General features: G+C 37.9%; 1 protein-coding gene and 1 pseudogene across 1 annotated transcript in view; one reads left to right on the top strand and one right to left on the bottom strand.

The window, feature by feature from the left end:
* SKAP2 (src kinase associated phosphoprotein 2) overlaps positions 1-23,752 on the bottom strand; it is a 191,435-nt gene that overhangs the window by 84,923 nt on the left and 82,760 nt on the right. The gene's annotated exons all lie outside the window — the stretch shown is intronic.
* On the top strand, positions 4,944-5,734 carry LOC105942787 (60S ribosomal protein L5-like; annotated as a pseudogene).

The raw sequence follows: 23,752 nt of genomic DNA, 5'->3' as shown, positions 1-23,752 counted from the left end.
TGCTTTTCCAAATATGTCTTTTTGTTTTTTTTTTGGTCTGGGAGCCACACTCAGCAGTGCTCAGAGTTTATTTCTGGCTCTGTGCTCAGGGTTGCCAGGAATTGAACCCAGGCAAGTCCCATGCAAGGCAAATGCCCTACCCACGGCACTATTTCTCCATCAACCCGTCCCCTTCCCAAATATGTCTTTTCAAAAGACAATCATTTTGGTTTACAAGTACATACACAAATATGGACCAAATCTATTTCTATTACCAAATATGGGTAGTAAAAAAACTTATACTATGTGATGAAAAGGAAGCTCTTCTTATATTCACATTCCTCTGTCAAACTGTATTAAAATAAGACATGAACATAATTTAGATGAATTTTTAACTCTTTTCAACTATGTTTTATTTTCAGATAGACCATAGGACAATCCCTTATTATTTTTACAGTTGTTTCATGTTGTGAGTTTTGTGCTGTATTTTTCTTTAAATATGTCCAAGATATATACTGCATCTTTAATTAACAATACTTTAAAGTTAATTTTTGTTTTCCTATTTTCTGTGTAAAACTTTTAGTCATTTCATTGCAAGCTCAGATTTAAAGTACCTAAAATTAAGAATATACACCACTAAAATACCTTCCATATTGCGTGAGATAATAAAAAATGTATTGGGGAGAGCTGGAGAAATAATACAGGGGCAAGGTGTTTTCTATGTTTGCAGCCAACCCTGGATCAATCCCATGGTGCCAGCAGGAGTGATCCTGGAGCACAGAGCCAGAATTAAGTACAAGTATTCTGGATATGACGCCAAAACAAACAAACAAAAATGCCAAAAATATACTTTGGGAGGTTTCTAAGCCATGACCAGGGAATACTCACGATGATTCTAGGCCAACCTGGTCAGCTGGTTCAATGCTAGAACCTGAGGATGCGGCTGTGCTTAGGCGCTGTGGTCTTGGGGACCACCAGGGATGTATCTATAAAGCATGTGTCCCGAGTCCTGGTCCAAATAAAGTATATGTTTTATTTACTTTGAAAAAGAACACGTATATAAACAATGCCATTCCAGGGCCAGAGACAGAGTACAGTGATTAAAGCACTTGCTTTACATGCAGCTGACCAGAGATCAACCCTCAGCACGGCATGTGGTCCCTAAGCCCCACCAGTGTGATCTCCAAGCACCAGGTGTGGCCCAAACGGCCCACCAAAACAAGTGTCATTCAATATCCATATCTCAAGAATTCCTTATTACTAACATGAGCTTAAATTTGGGGTAAATATGGAAACTCTGAAATACAGTATTATTTTCTAACTTAAATTATTTAAAAGTAACATTTCTGAATTAAAATCTGACTTATAGACCAATGCTGATTACCTGATTACTAACTGAATTGGACTTGATTACTAAAGCAAATACATTTCCAAGCCTTCTTCATGCTTTGGTATTTATTACTTACACTTTTTAATGTGTAACTTTCTATTATTTATGTCAAAAATCTCCAATTTTCCCTTTTGCCATTCAAAGTAACTATTTTTCATTGAGACATGGAAAGTGTCTAAAAGACAAGCCAACATTCCCTTAAGCATCACATAAATATGCCTCTTTACATGTGCAACAGTCTTTCTGTTGGTCTCTTTCTTCAGTATAGGTATGAAATTAACTCATTCTTGCCTATTAAAAATTATATTCGTTTAGTCATATCTAAAATAAGCATTTTACAAGCTTTATATTTTTTGGTAGTGCCAGAGATCAAATCCAGGGCCTCACAACATGCAGAAGCCATATAGACTACCAGTGAACTATATGCCTTGCCCCACTCTCATTTTTACAGACAAATGTTGTAAAACCAAAAAAAAAAAAAAAAGAAAGAAAATAGGAGATATTTGTCTATAAACAGAGAGAGAGAAAGAGAGAATGCATGCACCTGAACAGAAAAATGTGTTAAGGAAATCTAGGTACATATAACAAAAAACCTTTGTACTATTCTTGTAAGTTTTCTCTAAGTGACCTTTTTATGACTTAAAATATAAAATATGAATTAAAAAATATAAAGAAAAAAATAGAGGTTCCAGTAGAACTCCAAGTAAAATGAAGCTGCCAAGTCATTCATACCAGGTCTTCTTAGAATTTTCCCTCTTACAATCCCTTCTCATCTGAGAAATTTGACATGGGAAATTTGACTCTCCAAACACCTCGGATTTGTTACACAGTAAATTTTGAATTAATTTTTGGCTATTGAGCATGCAAAAACCTTTACTATTGCCAATTTTTTGCAACCCCCACATCGTTACATGATCCCACAGCTTAAGCAGCTGGAATTTATATTAAATAGAAGTGGGTAAAAAATCCAGTTTCAACTTTTGTAACAGTTAACATGATGACGGAAATAGTAAATCAAATGATTCATTACCCATGCGATAAATACAGATCATTGCTCAGGGAAGACCATGCAACATTTCCTAGTTCCTGGTACTGAAATGAGAAAAAAATTTCCCTTGTGGTTTCAATGTCCTCAATAAAGTTTTAACAGTGAGTAACGTAAAGAAGCTTCATAGAGTTGCCTCATATTGAGCCAACAGAGTATTATCACTCATATTGAGCCAACAGAGTATTGTCCAAAAAAAATTCTTTTTCAGTAATTCTACAGAATATAGAACCAGGTAGTTCCTGTATGCAGCCTCCAGACAGCTTTGTTAAACTCTATGATAAGATCCTAAGATTCCTAGAGGAATAACCTGCACATTATTTAGATGTTCCTCCCAAAAATACTATTTATCTTGATCAAAGTTTGGTAAATACCAAATCCCACGAACAAATGTAACCTGCAAGAGACTAGCAGCTTTTGGGGCTGGAGCAATAGCATAGCAGGTAGAGCGTTTGCCCTGCATGTGGCCAAGCTGGGTTCAATTCCCAGCATCCCATATGGTCCCCAAGCACCGCCAGGGGTAATTCCAGAGTGCAGAGCCAGGAGTAATCCTGTGCATCGTCGGGTGTGATGACCCCCCTCCCCGAAAAAAAGAGAGACTAGCAGCTTTTTTTCACTATTTACATTTTATTCAAGAGTTATATATAACCCTTAACAAGATGTCAAGCTGGGGATAAAGTTAATATCTTTCTATTTATAATTTTACACAGACATTCATATGGTTCAATAGATTTGCAGAGACATATACTTGGACAAAGATCATCTTAATACAATAACAAAATAGGAATTCTCAGTAAAGCCCTAACTTACTGCCAGAACAATCTAACTTGCTAAAGGGTTAAGCATATGTCCACTTCATAGAAATGAAACAGCCACCTAACAACAGGTTACTGAAATTTTTTTTAATGCTCGAGTCTACTTTTCAGTATCAACTGAGAGTAAATGGATCACTAGAAGACTCAGAAAATACTGTAATCTATACAACTAAGTAAACTAGTAGAAAATGTGTACCAAAACTTCAGTATTAGAGCACTAATGCATAGCAGGGTTTTTCCCTGGCACCTGAAAATAAAAGTATATCACTACTTAATCCTCCCTCCAACCCTTAACTTCAGAAGAAAGTAACTACTAATAGACTTACGTGAAACTGACACCAGGGAGAAAGACACTCATGTGGTACCTATCATACTAAGCAATGTTTATGAGTTTGACTTTTTTAAATAAATTTTGAGCAGGTAGTCATAAAGCAGTGGTTCTCAAACCTGAATATGAGTGAAATTCACCAAAGGAGTTTACTTAAAAGGTAGACATGCAATTTTAGAGTGAACTACACTGTTCACAATATTTTTCAAACTTAGCTCTTATTTGGAGTTTTATAAGGTGTGCTCTAAGATAATGTTTACTAAAAACCATTGCTTTGCTTGTCCGTTTTCAGGTCATACCCAGTGGTGTTTAGGGCTTATGCCTAGTGAAACTCAGGGGACCATATCTGGTGCCAGAGACTGTACCTGAGTTGGCATTTGCAAGGCAAGCACTCTGCCCATTGTACTCTCTGTTCACTAAAAATTGAAAGAGTATCAAGTAGGTATCACATAGTTCCACAATATGCATAATATGAAAGTACGAGAATATCAGGCACACAAATAATTTTTATTTTTAGAGCAATTTTCTAGTCTTTGAAATAATCACAAGGTATTATCATAATTTAAGAATGGAATATTAAGCCAGCTACATAATTTCAGTTCAATATTTGCTAAGCACCCAATATGTGCCAGGCACTGTGATGGGGCTAGAAATGCAAAATGACAGTCCCTACTTTGGGGACACTCATAGTTAGGTATGGTCCCCACCAATGAAAAGTAGTAAGAAGAAACTAATAAAAAACCCAAGAGTGAGAGGAAAGCCAGCAGGAAAGAGTTGTCACACTGAGGAGGTCATCCTTCTATTCATTTCCCATTTAATAACAACTGTAACAGTTAATAATACTCCAAGTTGGTTTCCAAACTTGAAAACAACGTGAAGAAAAATGACTAAGAAGGGGAAGAGAAATTGGGATTGGAGAGATATATACACTAAAGTTTGTCATTAGTCCATGATTTTAGCTTTTTGTAAATCCATGATGAAAAAAAAAAACTGAAGAGCAAAACTGACACTGAAAATGAGTTGGGCGTTATGAGGCAATCTGTAATGTGACTGTGCCACCTACTAGGCACAGGTTCACAGCACTGGCACGGCCCTGTTGTCCATGGCCTTCATTGCTCCTAATTGAGACTTGCTAGTACTGACCAGGGATACAGCACAGGTACAGACAACTTATCTTGCATGCGGCTGACCCCAGTTAGACCGTTGGCACTACATGGTCCTCCATGCAGTTCTGGGAGAGGCCCTCTGCCCGCCACCCCACTAAAAAAAAATTTGTCATTACCAAAATAATTTCACTATTTTGGGTAGAGTTTAAGAGAGTGCATTATCAGGAAGCGAATACAGAACCTCACATATGGAGGCATAATCTTTAAGGGGAGTTTGTTAATCCAGGATAAAAATAAATACAACACACCAAAATGCAGGATGGTAGTCTGCATTACCAACAGAGACATTTTTCAGACTACTTATGCTCATATAGGATATATGATCATTTGTTCAGCATATGCTCGTGAGCTTCTAACGTATGGTGTGAAGGTTGGCCTGACAAATTACACTGCAGCATATTGTACGGGCCTGCTGCTGGCCTGCAGGCTTCTCAATAGATTTGTCATGGACAAGATTTATCAAGGCCAAGTGAAGGTCACTGGAGATGAATATACTGTGTAAAGTACTGATGGACAACCTGGTGCCTTCACCTGCTATTCGGATGCAGGACTTGCCAGAACTACTACCGAAAACAAAGCTTGTGGGGCCCTGATGGAGCTGCGGATGGACATTTGTCTATTCCTCACAGTACCAAAAAATTCCCTGATTATGATTCAGAAAAGAAGGAATTCAACGCTGAAGTGCATCAGAAACACATTATGGTGCAGAACGTTGCAGACTATTATGTATTACCTAATGGAAGAAGATGAAGATGTCTACAAGAAGCAATTTTCTCAATACATAAAGAACAATGTAACCTTGATATGATAGAGGACATGTTTCAGAAAGTTCATGTGACTACTTGGGCCAACTCTGTCTATGAGAAAAAAAATACTAAGAAAGAAGTTAAAAAGAAGAGGTGGAACCATCCCCAAATGTCTCTTACCCAGAAGAAAGATAAGGAAGCCCAGAAGAAAGGAAATTTCCTCAGAGCTCAGGAGTCAGCTGCTGAAGCGAAAATCAAACTGTGATTTTTCATGGAAATTTTTTCCTAAGACAGTAATAAACTTATTGACCATGCAGTGATTTATGCATAAAGTTTCTGCTAATAAAAGTGTAGGGAAAATAAAATGGAAATTGCTGGCGTCCTTTTTCCTCAGGTTACAGTAAGTGCCATCTTCTTTATAAAGTAACATTTTTTTAAAAAGAAGAAGATGAAGGAAAGAGGAAGAAGGAAGGTGGAAGTAAGAAGAAGGAAGTGGAAGGAGGAGGAAGAACGAGGAAAGAAGTGGAAGGAGGAGGAGAGGGAGGAGGTGGAAGAGGAGGAGGAGGAAGAGAATAAGATGAACAAGAAGAAGCTAACAGAACATTAAACAGAATAAAATGTTTGCTGACAAGATTCAACTAATGCAACTTCAACTTCACATAAGCAGTGCTGTTCAGTCGCATGTGAATAAAACAAGTTTATCTGAAATCTCGACCCACTATAAGTTATGGGTTCTTCAAACCTCAGAGCGGCTGAAAGCAGTGAAAAGAGTTTGTGTTCTGAACCTACATCAGTTCATGAGTAACTGAAATACAAATGATCTTATTAAAACATGAAAAAGGCAAAAAATCTAAAGGATACACTCATCCCATTTTGAATCCATATAAATAAACGATACATAATACAGCTTGTTAAAAAAATGAAGGTGTAGTAAGAAGGAAATTGCCATACAGGCAGGGGGAAGGGCTGGGTGGGAATGGCGGGAGGGATACTGAAGACACTGGTGGTGGAAAACGTACACTGGTGGAGGGATGGGTGTCTGATCATTTTATGACTGAAACTCAATCATGAAAGCTTTGTAACTGTATCTCACAGAGATTCAACTTAAAAAGTAAATATAAAAGAAAAAAATGCAGGTGTAAGATATCCTACTAATGTGGCTTTTCTACAAACTTAAGCTATTATTAAATCACTTCTGAATAGAGCGTGATGAATATTATCACCAAATATTTTGTATATTTTGCCTAGATTCCTGAGATAATATTAATCAGATTCAAATAAGTTCCATCCTCTGATAGCCTCAAGTCTCAAGCATGACTCAAAGTTCTAATGTACTTTTAAGAAACATTAAAATATAGTAAAGAAAAGAAGTAATTCTTACAAGCTCCTTATATTGAGGAATTATGGAAATTTAATACATGATACAATTACCTATTACCAACCAAAAATATAAGACTTGATATTACAATTTCCTACATGGCTAAGAACAGGACTAGAGGGATAGTACACTAGACATGGTGCTTGCCTTGCTACTAACCAACCCAGGTTTGATCCCCAGCACTGCAGACTTGACCTCAAGCACTGCCAGAAGTGATCCCTGATAAGCACAGAGCCAGAAGTAAGCCCTGAGCACCACCAGGTGTGGCCCAAATCCTAAAGTTAATTTTGTTTAATTTAAAAAAGAACTAATTCAGGCAGGGTGGGGTGGGGAGAGATGGGATTAGGGGGGTGGGAGGGATGCTGGGTTTATTGGTGGTGGAGAATGGGCACTGGTGAAGGGATGGGTTCTCGAACATTGTATGAGGGAAACATGAGCATGAAAATGTATAAATCTGTAACTTACCCTCACAGTGATTCACTAATTAAAAAATAAATAAATTTTAAAAATAATAAAAATAAATGAAAAATAAAAAGAACTAATTCGTGATAAGATGACTCTTTTAAAAGGTGTTCATAGGAAAGAATAGCTGCATCAAAGTCACAACAAACAGGAAGCTGCAATTTAGTTAAAAAAAAAAAAAGAAATTCTGGTTGGGGGGTTTTTCGGGTCACACCCTACGATGCACAGGGGTTACTCCTGGCTCTGCACTCAGGAATTACTCCTGGTGGTACCTAGGGGAATATATGGGATGCTGGGAATTGAACCCAGGTCGGCCTCATGCAAGGCAAATGCCCTACCCACTGTACTATAGCTCCAGGACCCCCTTCCGCAAAAAAGATAAATTTTAATAGAAAGACAGTAAGGAACATAAACCAGGCAACTCAAAAGTATAAAGACCTGAAAACAGAAAAGATGAGTATTACTGGCTTTCCCATCTCTCTTCACTAGAATGTATGTTCTATGAGCTCAGAGACCACACTGTCTTGTCCACTAATATCCTCACTGCCTAAATTAGCATCTGGGACATGCATATATGGATTCACGAAGCTTTCCAGAATGAAAAGACAAATATCACTAAAACTAAAGAAAACAAACAAAAACAGGATATGACTTTTAAACTAAAAAGAGGCTGGCAAAAAAACAAGAAGGATTAATAATATCAAAGAGCAAGTAAGGCAGGAAGAGATGGGATTCTCAGTCACTGCTTCTGAAAGTGTCACTTCTGACAGCTTTATAGTCTGAGATTTCAACTCTTAAAAGAATCTACCCTAAAAGAAACAAAGTACCTGGTTTATTATGGTTTGCATGTCAGAATGGTCATTGAAACCCTATTTGTGACAGGAAAAAACCTGGAAAAATCCAACTAGAGGGGCATTATGAAACTCAATCACACTATGTACATTATTTATTTATTTAATTGGGGGGGGGGCTTTTTGGGTCATACCTGGCAATGCACAGAGGTTACTCCTGGATTTGCACTCAGGAATTACTCCTGGTGGTGCTCAGGGGACCATATGGGATGCTGGGGATCAAACCTGAGTCGGCTGTGTGCAAGACAAACACCCTACTCACTGTACTGTCGCTCCAGCCCTTGTACATTATTTAAACAAACAACTATAGGCCTATGTGTACCAATGTGGAATGAGGTATCCAAATGTATAAAGAGAACCACACAACTCGTGATAAACATAAGATAAAGAAATCTATTACAGTATTCCATTTTTTTCAATTTAAAATATTCCATACTTATTCTTGCACATTTCCAAATTAGGAACAAAAATTCTGAAAGGACACAGTCAGAATTATTAATTTCTTACCTCTAAGGGACATTTAATGAGGAAAAATAGCATTTTTTTAAAGAATTTATTGAATTTAATTTTTTATGGAATAAAATGATTTAAATGAAAAGTAAAAAAAAGGATGTCTATAAGTTTTTAAGTAAATTGCAATCTATATCGTTTAAATTATAAACTGAAAAGTTTTAGCCACTAATCTAGAAGACTTAATGTACCAAGATGAGGGGCTGGAGCGATAGCAAAGCAGGTAGGGCATTTGCCTTGCACGTGGCCAACCCGAGTTCAAATCCAAGCATCCCATATATTCCTCTGAGCACTGCCAGGAGTAATTCCTGAGTGCAGAGCCAGGAGTAACCCTGTGCATTGCTGGGTGTGACCCAAAAAGAAAAAAAAAGGTGAGTTTTATGATAAAAGAACACAATCTGAGAACTATCTTCTCAACTCACATGAAGGTCTGGAGAATGTTCATATACCTGGTGATTCCTCAGAAAGGTCAAATCTCATCTATTCCCATAAGCTGTGCAATGCTACCTCTTGCCTCTGCAGAGTGCCACCCACCACACCATTGTGGCCAAGAAAGCTTCCAGCTCACCCTTCAAATTGCAGCTCAAAAAAAGATGTCTTACTGTGACATAAATTTTTTAAAAATTGCAGGAAAACTAATTTCTTAACAGGATTGAAGGAAATTAGTCTTTCTGGTAGGGATAATTCTAACCCCTGTGGGGTTTTGCCATTGTTGTTGTTCAAAAAGTCACTGAGTGAAACAAAACAGTCATTAAGTTTTAATTATCCACGTATTTCCATATTTTCTAAAATCGCCACTTGATTACAGAAATCCTTTGGTTAAAGGCTTCAAGACAAACGCTGTTCGGGGGTGAGCGAGATACTGATGGATTTTTGGTAGTCCACATGGACTAAACCTACTCTTGGCTGGGAAACAAGCAATTTATGGTAAAGCTGATTTTTTTCAAAATAAAATTCATTTCTTAATAATATAAAAGTAGCAACAATGCTGGGACTGCTTCAACTTAACTCCATCAAGCTGATTCATGTAAACTTATACATAAAAATAATTGTGCCAGGCTATAACTGGTATCCCAAATTCCACCTGGGAAATAAATTTCATGACTATACTATAAACTCCTAAAATCCTGAAGTTTTAATAGATATGCTGACACAACCTTAACCATAACAGTTCTACCAACTGCTACTCTAATAAATCTGTCAGTTTCTATAATGCCTATGACAAATCCATTAATATGAATGATGTACACTTCACATAGCACACTACACAGCAACTGCACGAGTTATGTCATCTCCATTCTGAGTAGCAAATCAGTAATCAATATTTGTAAAAGCAGCAGCTAATCCTTTGTAGAATCACTGGTTCAGTGATTGAAGAGTTTGCTCAATCCACACAGTTAATCCCTCTTCATCTGCTTGAGCCCTCTATTTATCCCAACCTCTGAGAGTGTGAGCTGTGGCAGATTAATACATCTGCACACATCAAACATGACCTGACAATTGACACAGGATATTGCTGACAGGATAAGCTCTACAAACACTGGCCTTTTAAAAAGGAAGCTTAAAATTAACACTCAGAACCCCAGAGTTTACAAATAGGCTCGCCACTCTTCTTTCCCAACTCTGGTCACCTGATTTATTGAACTCGGGCTTCTTAGAAAATAGATTTCTATTTCTGGTTTACGTAAGTCTTCTAGCTGATTCTAGAATACTCATAAAGTATGTTTTGATACTATGTTTCAAGTCAAGGTTTAAATACATGTTTTTAATCAAATAAAGAGACATCTGTAGATAATTATTTCTAGAAATTTTGTGTATGAGGTAAATGTATGTTCTCAGTTAATGATATTTCAAAGGTCTGAACAAAGTCTCAAAAATGCATTTAAATATTTAAAGCTTTGAACATGAAATTTTCACACTGAAAGTTATTGACAAGGTTGTAAATAAAGTGCTCTGTGGTAATTGAAACAAGCTATTTTAAACTTATTAAACAAAAAAATGGAACTATCCCTAACAAATAAATAATATGGCCGATTCCTTTAAGGAATGTATCAAATTTTATTTAAAGATCCAACGCCAACATGAATTTAAAAAGTTGTCACAATTAAGACAGTCTATACATCCTTGAGACTACTTGAAGGAAAGAAAATGCAAATTTATGTCAAATTAAAAGAAAAAAATAGATATGACAAAATTATTTCCTAGCCCAATATTTTGAATGAATTTTTTGGACCACAACTGCCCTGCACTCAGGGATCACTCTTGAAGGATTTAGGGGGCCAGATGGGATGCTGGGGGTCAAACCTGGGTAAGCCATTTGCAAGGCAAGCACCCTATCCATTGCACTATTGCTCTAGCCCCTGAAATTATTTAAGACCAAAAAAAAAATCCTTTATATGTACCATCTCTCTTCAGTTGTGTTTAACAATGAGTCTCAAGTACATTTTCAAGTCTTTTACTTCTCTTTTTTCTGAGAGGAAGAGGAGACCATAAAAAGGCTGAGAAGAAAATGTATGAAGACTGGGAACAAATAATGGTCAACCAGAGGCCAAAAACAGCAAGCGCTTTTACAAGAGAGATGAGGGGATAGAAGGTAATATCAGTTGTTTCAGAAAAGCCAAGAAAGAGCCAGAAATTGTTCACTGAATATGAAGTTAGGGAGGTGATCTTGCTGCACTATCAGGAGAGAGGTAATGTGGACAGAAGCCAGATCGTAGTAATTAAGAAATAAAATGGAAGAAAGTGGAAGCAGGAACAGATTGTCTTTTAATAAAACTAAGTACTGAAGGAGGACAGAGGAAACAACAAGCAAGGAGAAAAGCATTTCCAATTTTTCTAATTCAATACCGCGGCAATCTCCTTTTTCCCATATCAAATTATACTTGAAAGCAACACCTAGTCTTCAAATTAATTAAAAGCCAACACTGAAAGTTTTCATATTTGATGACTTAACCTTATTTAGTAAGAATAAATTCATATTCGAGCTAAAAACAAATGCTAACAGGTAAAAAATAATAACCAGCATTTAAGATTAGGTGGCATATTTAATGTGATGCAGAAATGAGTTACATGCTATGTTGCACAGTTTAAGAATGCAATCTTAAAGTCTAATAGCTTTTCAGATATTAAGCAAAATAATTTGCTAGTCAGTTGAATTTGCTGTAAGAGGGATTATATGCATTGCTAAATCTTACAAGACAACTGGTTCTAATTAGCTATACTGAAATAAGCCAATGTCCAGAGCGAATAAAAAGACAGCAATATCAGTTCAATACTGTAAGTCATCAGTCCGTGTCAAGAATATGGCACAGTAGATCAGTAGAAAAGTTTGCCAACAGCTAAGAAAAATAAATTTCAAAACTCTTTTGAAGCATAAAAATCAGAGGCCAAAATGACATTTCATATCATTTGGAGATAGCAAAAATGTCTCTAGTACATTTAAATTATGATATTGTTAATTTCAATGTATATATTACTCAAAAACACATCTATTCTGAAAAACATGTATTTATTCACAATGAAGTCTGTTAGGTCTAGCATCAGTTATAACTGAGCCTCCTAATGAAAGATTCTAGATGTATATGATTATTTTAATGTTTTCAAACACACATGTGCACATGTATATAAAATACGTGTATGTATTTATGTGAGCTAACAACCATCCTTTCCCAGATAATCAAGAGATAATTTTTTTCAAGTTGCCATGATATTCATACAGAGCTACTCATACAAAGCTTGTGTTTTTAAATATGACTAAAGTTTCTAAGAAACAGTAAATCTTTTTGGGTGAGGGGGAGCACATGGCATGCCAGGCATGGCATGGTGCAGACCTTGAACCCAGGGCACTGTATATAGAAGGAATCTACTCTTCCAGTGGAGCCACATTCTAGGCCATGAAATAGTGCCTTTTTCTGACAGAGGTAACTAAGTGCTTCCATAAAGAAAACTTGTAAGTTCTTTAAAAAAATCTTGGCACTGAAATGATAGTACAATGGGTAGGGTGCTTGCCTTTCTCACAGCTGATCTGGGTTTGATCTCAGGCATCCCACATGGTTCCCCAAGCAACACCAGGAGTGATTCCTGGGAGCAGAACCAGGAGGAACCCCTGAGCACTGTCAGGTGTGGCCCAAAACCCAAAAAAAAAAAAAAAACCAGAAAAAAAGAAAAAAAAACCTTTAATACTCTTACTTAAAAATTCAAACACTCAAATAAATAAACTTTTTCAGCCAATTTGCTAACTAATTTGCCAAGCATGAACACTGGCCTCCTTAGCAATACATTTTATTTAAACTGACTTGCCAGTTAAGCTTTGGTTTCTTCAATGGCAATGCTATGACTGTTAATTTATAGAAAATAAATTAGAGCGAATTTTTTCCAAATCTAGAAAGTCACCTACCTACTACAAAAAAAATGGACTTTCCAATTTTTGCAAGTAGGGGAAAACTGTTATCTTCAAGCCTATAACTTCAACTTTCTGTAAGTATTTTCATTTATATGTCTAAACCAAATATTTACTTACCAGAGTGTCAATAAAGCAATTTTTCTTATATTTGAGAGGGGGAAATACCCTGAAATACTCGGGACTTACTCCCAGGGATAATTCCTGACAGGGCTTAGGGGACCCCATGTGGTGCCAGGGATGGAGCCCGGGGAATGCATCCAGCAAGGCACGTGCCCTGCCTCCTGTCCCATGTCTTTAGCACCTCTTCCATTGTTTGTTTGTTTTTAATTTTATTGAATCACCGTGAGTTACAAGCTTTCATGTCTGGGTACAATCACACAATGATCAAACACCCATCCCTCTACCAGTGCACATTCCCCACCACCAATATCCCCGGTATACCCCCCTTTCCCACCCTCCCCCTTCCTCCCTCTGCTCATCCCATTCACGTACCCAGCCCATGTCAGGGCTCCTTCCCGGAGCCTCGATTCTAACTACAGCCCAGAGCAACCGGTTTTCATTCTTGACCTCTTCCATTTTGAGTGGCACTGTAGCACTGTCATAGCACTGTCTTGGTCCCATTGTTCATCGCTTTGCTCGAGCGGGCACCAGTAACGTCTCCATTGTGAGACTACTTGTTACTGTTTTTGGCATATCAAATACGCCATGGGTAGCTTGCCAGACTCTGCCATGTGGGTGGGATACTCTCAGTAGCTTGCCAGGCCCTCTGTGAGGGATGGAGGAATCGAACCCGGGTTGGCCACATGCAAGGCAAACGCCCTACCCGCTGTGCTATCGCTCCAGTCCATTTTGAGTAACATCAACAAATCAAAAAGCATTAAGGTTTTTCATATAGGAAAATCTATTTTTGGGGGACTAGAGCAATAGCACAGCGGGTAGGGCATTGGCCTTGCATGCAGCCAACCTGGGTTCAATTCCCAGCATCCCATATGGTCCCCTGAGCACCACCAGGGATAATTCCTGAGTGCAGAACCAGGAGTAACCCCTGTCGGGGGTGACCCAAAAAGAAAAAAAAAACAGAAAATCTATTTTTAAAAATGTAAATTAAGGGGCTGGGGCAACAGTACAGCAGGTAGAGCATTCGGCTCAACCCAGGCTCAAATCCTTGGCATTCCATATGGTCCCCTGAGTCCTGCCAGGAATGATCCCTAAAAATAGGGCCAGGAGTTAGCTCAGAGCACCATCAGGTGTGGTCCACAAACAAAATCATAATGAGATAAAGCAAAATTAGGATGAGGAGAGAGAGCAGGGGTAAAACACTTGTCCTGCATGCAGTCAACCCAGTTTGATCCCTGAAACCGCATATAGATTCCCAAGCACAGAGTCAGAAGTAACCCCTAAGTACAGCCAATATTGACCATCGAACCCCACACCATCATCAAAAGAAGTTTAGTGATCTATAGTTGACCAAGTGGTCACACTGAAAGTGATCTACTTATACTACAATTTTCTTTGTAGATTCAAATATGAAAAATGAAAAGTTTGAATTTTGAGTCTATGGAATTCAAGAAAAACACAAAGACAAAGAAATTTTTCCAAGACCTGTCTCATCAATAAAGCCAACTGAATGCATTAGGAATCACATTATGTGATTTTTGGTGGGGAGAGGGGGCAACACCCAGTGGTATAGTAGTTCATCACCTGCACAATGAGAATAGCTGGGGGGGGATAGCAATAGCACAATAAAATTAATAGAAGAAAAAGAAAACATTGATTAGGAATGAGAAAATACTCCTCTCTGCTCCTAAACTTGATTGTGGATATCTAGCTGATTCAGTCTTTCTGGATGTAACTTGCAAAATGAGAAAGACAGAGTGAAAAACTGGTAAGTTTCCTCCCAATGTTAGTATTTCACATTGTCATAATATTAAAATACATTGATTCATGCAAAGGTACTTTTCAAAGTTTTATCTTTACCACATATCCTTTTTATGTATGAAAATAAATGGGTAACACTAAAGCTAGAGTATAGTAACTGTTTAGGTAAAGATTACTTAATGAGGGACTGAAGAGATAGTACGGCAGGTAAGGCACTTACACTTGCCAGACCTAGAGACCATCCCCTGAACCACAGATAAGTCTCCCAAGCCCACCAGGAATGATCCCTGAACACAGAGACAAGAGTAAGCCTAAGTACCACAGGGTGTGGCACAAAAAAAAAGAAAAGAAAGAAAGAGAGATTACTTAATAATATTCCAAAGGAAGTAAAATCATAGCTCATCTTAGGAACCTTCTGGTTATGATTTATAACAGTGCAGTTATTATTCCATGTTTATATTAGATGATCTAAATTTCCTTCAACAAAGTAAAGAAGGAATTGTTTCTGCAAGATAAGTGTTATAATTTGTTAATATGACAACTAGGTACAGACAGTAACAGTAAATGTTTTACATGATAATCAGTCTAAGATGTAAGTCCTCAAAACAAAAGGTACACCAAATCTATTATAGTAAGAGAGTCTGTTTTCTAAAAGTTCTTCTCCGAGAATTGATAAAGAAAACAAAACTCTTATTTTGTTTTCATCAAGGCATCAAATTTGCCTTGATTTAAAAAGAAAGTAAGTCAACAAGTAGAGCTTAGGGATAAAACAGACTGACCACACTGTATTTCTAGTATATTTGCGATGTAATTAATAGTCACAAAGTTAGAATGAGCTGACAATACAGTTGACAGATATCAAATATATGCTGGTATCAAATGTATGTATAAAAATTCATTTTATGTAGAATAATTAGAATATGCATGCTTATATGTTTAAATTGTAGGAAAAGTATATTTATAGATATTTTTATATAGTCACTAAATGACATACTTCATGACTTTCTTCAAGTATGTGATTAGCATTTATTTTCTTCACTTAAGAATGAGACTTAACAAGCTGATTAACTTAATAGATTCTGAGAACAGTAAGTAAGTACTGTGAATAAAACAAAAATCACATTTTCATAAAAAGGAATTTAGATGGTTGAAATTAAAACTGAAACACTTATTTTCAGATCATTCTTTGCCTGTGTCTGAATGATAACACCAGAAAATCAGCAAAGAGAAAAGTTATTGTTGACAGGTTTGGAGCCAGGTAAATTCCTGAAGGGAAGGGCCACTCGTTTTCACCACCTCCCTATTCCCACTGCACAGTGCCTCGAATATAATCTTTTAATAAATGTATGTTGAATAAATAAGCATTGTTAAATAAAAATATATTATACGGAGCATCTTTTACACCAAACTATTAGCTTTACTTTTATGTTAAATTACAGTAACTATAGTAGGCCATAAAGTCAAATTACGCCCTCTGAAGGAAATAAAACTCTCATTTAAGTCAATAAGCACTACATAAATATGAGGAAAACCAAGTCTATTGAATTTTTGTATGCAGCACTTTACAAAGCACTTGGCAAACGTTCAGGCAGCCAGAGGAAATTCCAAGTGAAAACTCAATCCATGTGTGTTTGTTTTGTGGAAGCCGATTATTTTTACGGCATGTAACTTTAATTGGTGGCAGATATAAAATGCTACTTTATTGTTATACTACACGTTCCTTCAATTATGCAGTCTGGAACATCCAATTAATAAAGTTTGAACACTAATGGGATTTGTTTCCATTTTATAATAATGCTGGATCCAGAGATAATGCTTAGCCTGCTCAGGCCAGCCTCCACACGGTTTAATGAGATAAATCTACTGACTGATGGTCTTGATAACTCAGTTTTTCATCTATAAAGACATCTGTATAAGACATGATTATAATGTTCCTTAGAAAAATACTTTATAAGAGTTGGTGTTTGGACCAAAGGGGCTAATTCAGGTACACGGGTATAGTGTCCCACACAAGCAGCCACAGCATCGCCTCTTGCTGTCACTGTCACTCACTGATTGGCTGAGGACACCAGAAGAATGAAATGAAATGTCAGTTTACCTTTTTTCTCTTCCTGTCTCCCAAATGAGAATATAAAGGTGAAAACCCTCCATTTTTCCATTTCAGGTTATATGAATTGAGACTTATAGCCCTCCTGAGGATGAAGCCAAGATAATTTGTATTAAGTTAGCATTTCTTGGCATTCTACGGGCTTTTCTCGGTTACATTAACTCTGTACCTTCTAGCTCATACAAGTATAAAGAAGCCTAAACAAACAGCAGTATAATATAGTAATCCTGCAATTGAACAGCAAAAAAAAAAAAAAAAAGTACTGGCCACCTCTTCATAATTCCTTCCCTTTCCATCTCCATCTAAACTCATTGCTTTGATTAGTGAATTTTATTCTAAATAAAACACAAAATAGTTCACATAGTCTCTAATCCATGCTGCCAAGGTCTGAGAGTCATTATTTAATGAACAATAAACATTCATTATGAACCTGGCATATTATCAAAGACCATTCTGTACCCTGGGAGTACATGAAGACAAAGACAGTACAAAGACAACTAGTTCTGTCTTCTAAAGGTTCATATCTTCACCTAAAAGCACCAAAAACAATGAAAAAAAGAGTTACACAAACTGAACATGCAAGCCTAATCGAATGCCACTAAAATAGTAACAGCTGGGGTATGACCTGAAAACCCCAGCGCCAGTGGGCAAGGCAGAGTTGGGAAATTATCAGTCTTTGCTCCCACAACCCAAGCATGCTTTTACAAGCAAAATCAGATTTTTAGAGTTAATTAAGTATAACATGAGAGAGGAAAAAGAACTTCAAAAAGAAAGATATGCATTTTGAAGGACCAAAAGGAAATCAGGAATAATTCCAACTTGGACTTGCTAAAATGTACTTGGTGGGGGGAAGATCAAGTTGTATATGTGTATACAAATATCTCTATCTCCGTCAAATGATCTCTCCCATGGAATCGCCAATACTTTAGCAACTCAAAGCTCTGTTAGTTCAGGATAATCACCCTGATTCACTCTTTCTCAAACAAATGCTACTCCTGCCACCACTTCTTTTCCTGGGCGATAATAATGCCATTCTAAAACTCTGGGGGTTAAGATAACAATACAACATGTATTGTAGTACTGAGCCAGTAATAGTAAAGAATACAAAGTGTCAGGTATTTATCACTTGTATCACTTGTCATTCTGTTGATCTTTGATTTGCTTGAGTGGAGGCCAGTAACGTCTCCATTCGTCCCTGTCGCATGCTAGTATAGCCCAAGGGTATCTGCTCGCTCCAGGAACACGAAGAGCCTCAAACCGTTCATTCAGGGTTTTGGCGAAGAATGTCACGGATAGCTAAAACAATTCTTGGGAAAAAGATGATGGGAGGCATCACCCTCCCCAACCTTAAACTTTACTACAAAGCAGTAACAATTAAAACATCATGGTACTGGAACAAAGGCAGAGCCGCAGACCAATGGAACAGAGTGGAATATCCCTACACACAACCCCAAATATATGATCATCTAATCTTTGATAAGGAAGCAAGAAATGTGAAGTGGAGCAAGGAAAGCCTCTTCAACAAATGGTGCTGGCATAACTGGACAACCACATGCAAAAGAATGGACTTAGACCTTGACCTGACACCATGCACAAAAATCAGATCAAAATGGATTAAAGACCTCAACATCAGACCAGAATCCATAAGGTACATTGAAGACAAGGTCAGCAAAACCCTGCACAATACTGAAGCTAAAGGTATCTTCAAAGATGACACAGAACTAAGCAATCAAGTAGAAACAGAGATAAATGGGACTATATTAAACTAAAAAGCTTCTGCACCGCAAAAGACACAGTGACCAGAATACAAAGGCAATCTACAGAATGGGATAGGATATTCACTCAATACCCATCTGATAAAGGGTTGATATCAAGGGTATATAAAGCACCGGTTGAACTCTACAAGAAGAAAACATCCAACCCCATCAGAAAATGGGCCGAAGAAATGAACAGAAACTTTTCCAAGGAAGAGACATGAATGGCCAAAAGGCACAGGGTTTTGGCGAAAAAGTCTGACCATCTCGTAGGTGGGCGGCCATGTGGTCTTTTGACGTCCCGTGGAATCCAATTGGTAACAGCTCTAGTCCAGCTGTCATCTCTAAATCGCATTATGTGCCCAGCCCATCTGATTTTCGATGCCTTGGCAAATGAGACAGCATCCCTGATTCTTTTGTTTGTTTAATTTTTTATTAGAGAATCACTGTGATGTACAGTTACAAGCTTATGAACTTTTGTGTTTGCATTTTACTCATACAGTGATCATTCTTGATCATTGATGGAGGTCAGAACTCCAGATTCCTTCTCTTACTTGAGTGAAACGTGATATTCCAAGTATAGCTCTTTCGATTCCTCTTTGGGATACCTGAAAATAGCATTCTCATCCTGTTTTCAAAGGACCCAGGTCTCTGAGGCATATGTTAGTGCAGGAAAAATGGTGGAGTCAAAAAGATGTGCCCAGAGCCGGAGGTTCTTTGTCCTCTTTTCTTTTTTTTTTTTTCCTCTTTGGGTCACACCCGGAGATGCACAGGGGTTACTCCTGGCTTTGCACTCAGGAATTACTCCTGGTGGTGCTCAAGGGACCATATGGGATGCTGGGAATCAAACCTGGGTCGGCCGGGTGCAAGGCAAATGCTACCCACTGTACTACCCACTGTATTATCACCCACTGTACTATCACTCCAGCCCCTCTTCGTCCTTTTAAGCACTTCTTCGACGCTCTTGAAGGCATTCCACACTGCTCTCTTCCTCCTGCTTAGTCTGGTGCCAAGTCATTCCTCATTTTGAGTTCTTGACCCAGGTACACATAGCTACTGCATTCGGAGATGTTCGTTCCGCTGGGAGCAAATGGAACGTCAGGGACTAGTTCATTTTTCATGGACATCGTTTTGGTGAGATTCAGCTGCAGTCCAACCTTTCCACACTTGCCGTCGAAGTCGGCCAGCATTTGTGCCACTTGGCTAATGTTTGGTATTATTAGAATGATGTCATCAGTGAAGCGGAGGTGGTATAGTTGCTGACCTTCTACCTTCACTCCCATTCCTTCCCATTCCATCATCCATAATGTTCTCAAGGGTGGCACTGAAGAGTTTTGGTGGTATTACCCTGCCAAACCCCTTTCTTTACGTCAATGAGCACTTCCTTGTCGAATGGTGAGATCCTGGTGGTGAATCCATAATACAGCTTGCGGAGGATCTTGATGTACTGAGCTTGAACACCCTGTTTGGCTAGGGCTTCGATGACTACTTCAGTCTCAACAGAATCAAAGGCCTTCTTTAAATCGATGAATGTTAAACAGAGCAGCATCTTGAACTATCGCAAAACTTCAACGAGCTTGGTCACCGTGGATATGGTTGATCGTACTGAATCCTTCTCAGAACCCAGCTTGCTCGCATGGTTGACCTTCCTCTATTGTTCTGCCTATTCTATTCAGGATGACTGAGTGAACAACTTGTAGATGACGGACAAAGGCAGATCGGGCGATAGTTATAGAAGTAGTGGATGTCTCCCTTCTTGTACAACAGAACAGTCCTGCTGGTTTTCCATTGGGACAGAACCTTGCATACAGACAGGCAGCATGTGAAGAGCTGACCCAGTGTATTGACGATTACTGGTGGCAGATTCTTCAGGTGTTTTGGTCTGACCTTGTCTGGACTGGGTGCTGTACGTGTCTTTACCGATGAAATGGCGTGTCAGATTTCAGAAGGGAGAACACTGGGAATGATATATCCATCCTGCGGAATTTGGTATGTGGGAAGGTGGATGCGGCTATCAAAGAGATCCGAGTAGAAGTCATGAATAATCCTCTCCATTGCCCTTCTGGAAGATGTGATAGATCCATCAGAATGTCGGAGGGCAGTCATCTTGGTCTTATATTTGGCGAAGGACAGGCAAGTGCTGCAAATACTTTTCCCAACTTCTGCTGCATCGGCCAACACTGATGCTCTTCTCTCTTGAGGTCTTCCTTTATCACTTTTCTGCACAGCTTTGTGAGTTTGGACATTAGCTTGTGATTGCCTGAGGCTTGTGCCAAACCACGTTGGTGAATAAGCTCAGGTATTTATACAGCTTTTTTTAACCCTGCTCGAAATATTTGGAGTTAGATTACACTGAAATTTAAAAAAGAACTATGTGAATTGTTTTGTTTTGTTTTTAATACACTTTACTTCTGTCTACTTCTCTTTCCTCAACCCACAGTAATCTGATTTCTGCTTTTACAGCTCCACAGATAACCCATATCATCACAGCTTCCTCACTTCTATAGTTAAAATCTGGTATTTCTCTTTCTTTGTCTTTCTGAAGGAAAAGGCACTGCTGGTCATCCATCCCTCCCCTAATAATCTCCCTTGATTCTATACAAACCATTCTGAGAATTCTTTTGTTTGTTTGTTTCTTGATTTGGCTTTGGTTTCTGAGCCACACCCAGTGATGCTTAGGATTTACTCCTGGTTCTGCTCTCTGGGATCACTCCTGATAGGCTCAAGGGACCATATGTGGTGCTGAAGATCAAATCCAGGTCAGCTGCCTGCAAGGTAAGCACACGAACAGCTCTGCTATCACTCTAGCCCCTTCCTGGGAATTCTTATCCTGTTCTTTATCAACCAGCTTTTATACATTCTTCTTTCTTCTTCTTCTTCTTCTTCATCATCATCATCATCATCATCAATTTGGGGTTCTTTGGGCAATGCTTGGTGGTGCTCAGGGCTTACTTCTGGTAGTGTTCAAGGCCCATATTTGGGGCCATGGATTGAACCCAGATCGGCCACATGCAAGGCAAGCACCCCTTACCCAATGTATAATCTCTCCAATCCAATTTTGGTATATTCTTCTCCTCTCCTTGTAGCTCCTTTTTTTTTTTCAACGTTATTTTTCCTTTTTGGGTCACACCTGGCAATGCACAGGGGTCACTCCTGGCTCTGCACTCAGGAATTATTCCTGGTGGTGTTCAGAGGACCATATGGGATGTTGGGAATCAAACCTGAGTCGGCCGCATGCAAGGCAAACACCCTACCTGGTATATTATCGCTCCAGCCCCTCTCCTTGTAATTCTTAATGTTGATACTCCTCAGAATTTCATAAAGGTATTTTTGCATCAAAAATTCTACACACCCTCCCAAGTATAATTTCACCCAAACATATTACTTCTATTGTTTTCAATGTAAAAACATTAAAGACTCCAGACAAGATCTTTCTCCTAAACTTCAAATCCATATTTTCAAATGACCATTTCACTTTTAAACTGAGAGTATCCAAAACTGAAATCAGTCTACCTCCTTAATCCTCCTTTATTATTTATAAATAATACATAAATGTATGAGAATGATATATCTCACACCCTGGGCACTGACCTATTTCCAACTACCTCTTCACCTTCCTACAACTCCCTAATCTCGGTGAATCATAACACATCCTCAACTTTCACATTATAAAGTCCCATCAGCGGTATTTGGAATATTTTATAGCTTATTCCCTTCTATTACTTCCCACAACCATTTCCTTCATTTAACATCTTATTTCTCACTTGTGACATCTCAACAGCTTCTCCCTACTGCTGTACTTCCCCTGTCACTCTCCAAGGACAAATACTAATGTTTTGTGAAAAATGCTAGCCTAATAAAAGCCACAGGTATACAAAAGAGAAGTAGATAATGATTATGGAGAATCTTAAAACACAAGCAAAGGAATCTGGGCTTGATTCATTAGACAATCTGCAACTGCTGTAGGACTTGAAGGCAGGAATGATTTTATCAGTGTTGTAATTTTTTTAAACAAAATAGCAAAATCAATTTGGCAGAATAGAATTGAAAACATAAAAGGAATTTAAGAGATCTTTTATTTTTAGAAGGCTGCTATAGTAATTCTCTATAATGAGGTCTCAAACCAAATAGTAGCACTGGAAATAGATCTCTCATTCATTGCCTTCACAGATTGTATTTAGACCTTGCTGTATGGGACCTTGACACTGGATTAAGCATGGAGCTCACAATGGTAACCAAGACTCATGGTCTCTTCAAGAGCATACAAAATAGTGAAGAGAACGAGCAGAAACACAGATAAACACAAATGTTGCAAGTGATATTAGAAAACAATCAGGTAATAATACAGGGAAGAGTGAGAGAGAAGCATTTTTAAAAGATGCTCAAGGTCTCTCTGGGAGATGATTTTTAAGTTGATACCATGAATGTGGAAGAAAAAAAGGGAAAGATTTAGAATGCTTGGGAGCACAAAGCACTGAATGTCTAAAAACAGAAGAAAGTTGGTTAGTTCAAGAGACTTAAATAAGACCAGTAAAGTTAATACACATGAGCCAGAGAAGCATACCTAAGATGGAACCAGAGAATAATTAGGTAGAGACTGACCAAGTAAGATATTCCATATACAAATCTGTTAAAGAATTGGAACATAATTTTAACTGCAGTGAAAAACCACTAGAGGATTTTGATCAGATAAGTCAGATTAGGTATAAACTTAAAATAAAGGAAAAAAACAACTGGAGCAGTCATAAATTAGATATAAACAACAGAAATACACTTGAAGCCTATTTTTAAAATAATTAACCAAAACATTTGTGTTTTAAGACTGAATAACTTGTATAATAAACCAATCCACTATCGTCATCACTAAAAACAAACTAAAATAATTTCAGTTTGAAATCAGATAATTGTGCTGATTGTTTTTCCTAGTATACATACTGTAAT

This window comes from Sorex araneus, chromosome 1, assembly GCF_027595985.1.
Source record: "Sorex araneus isolate mSorAra2 chromosome 1, mSorAra2.pri, whole genome shotgun sequence".
Lineage (NCBI taxonomy): Eukaryota > Metazoa > Chordata > Mammalia > Eulipotyphla > Soricidae > Sorex > Sorex araneus.
The sequence above is the reverse complement of the archived record's forward strand: the minus strand, read 5'-3'. Positions and strand labels throughout refer to the sequence as shown.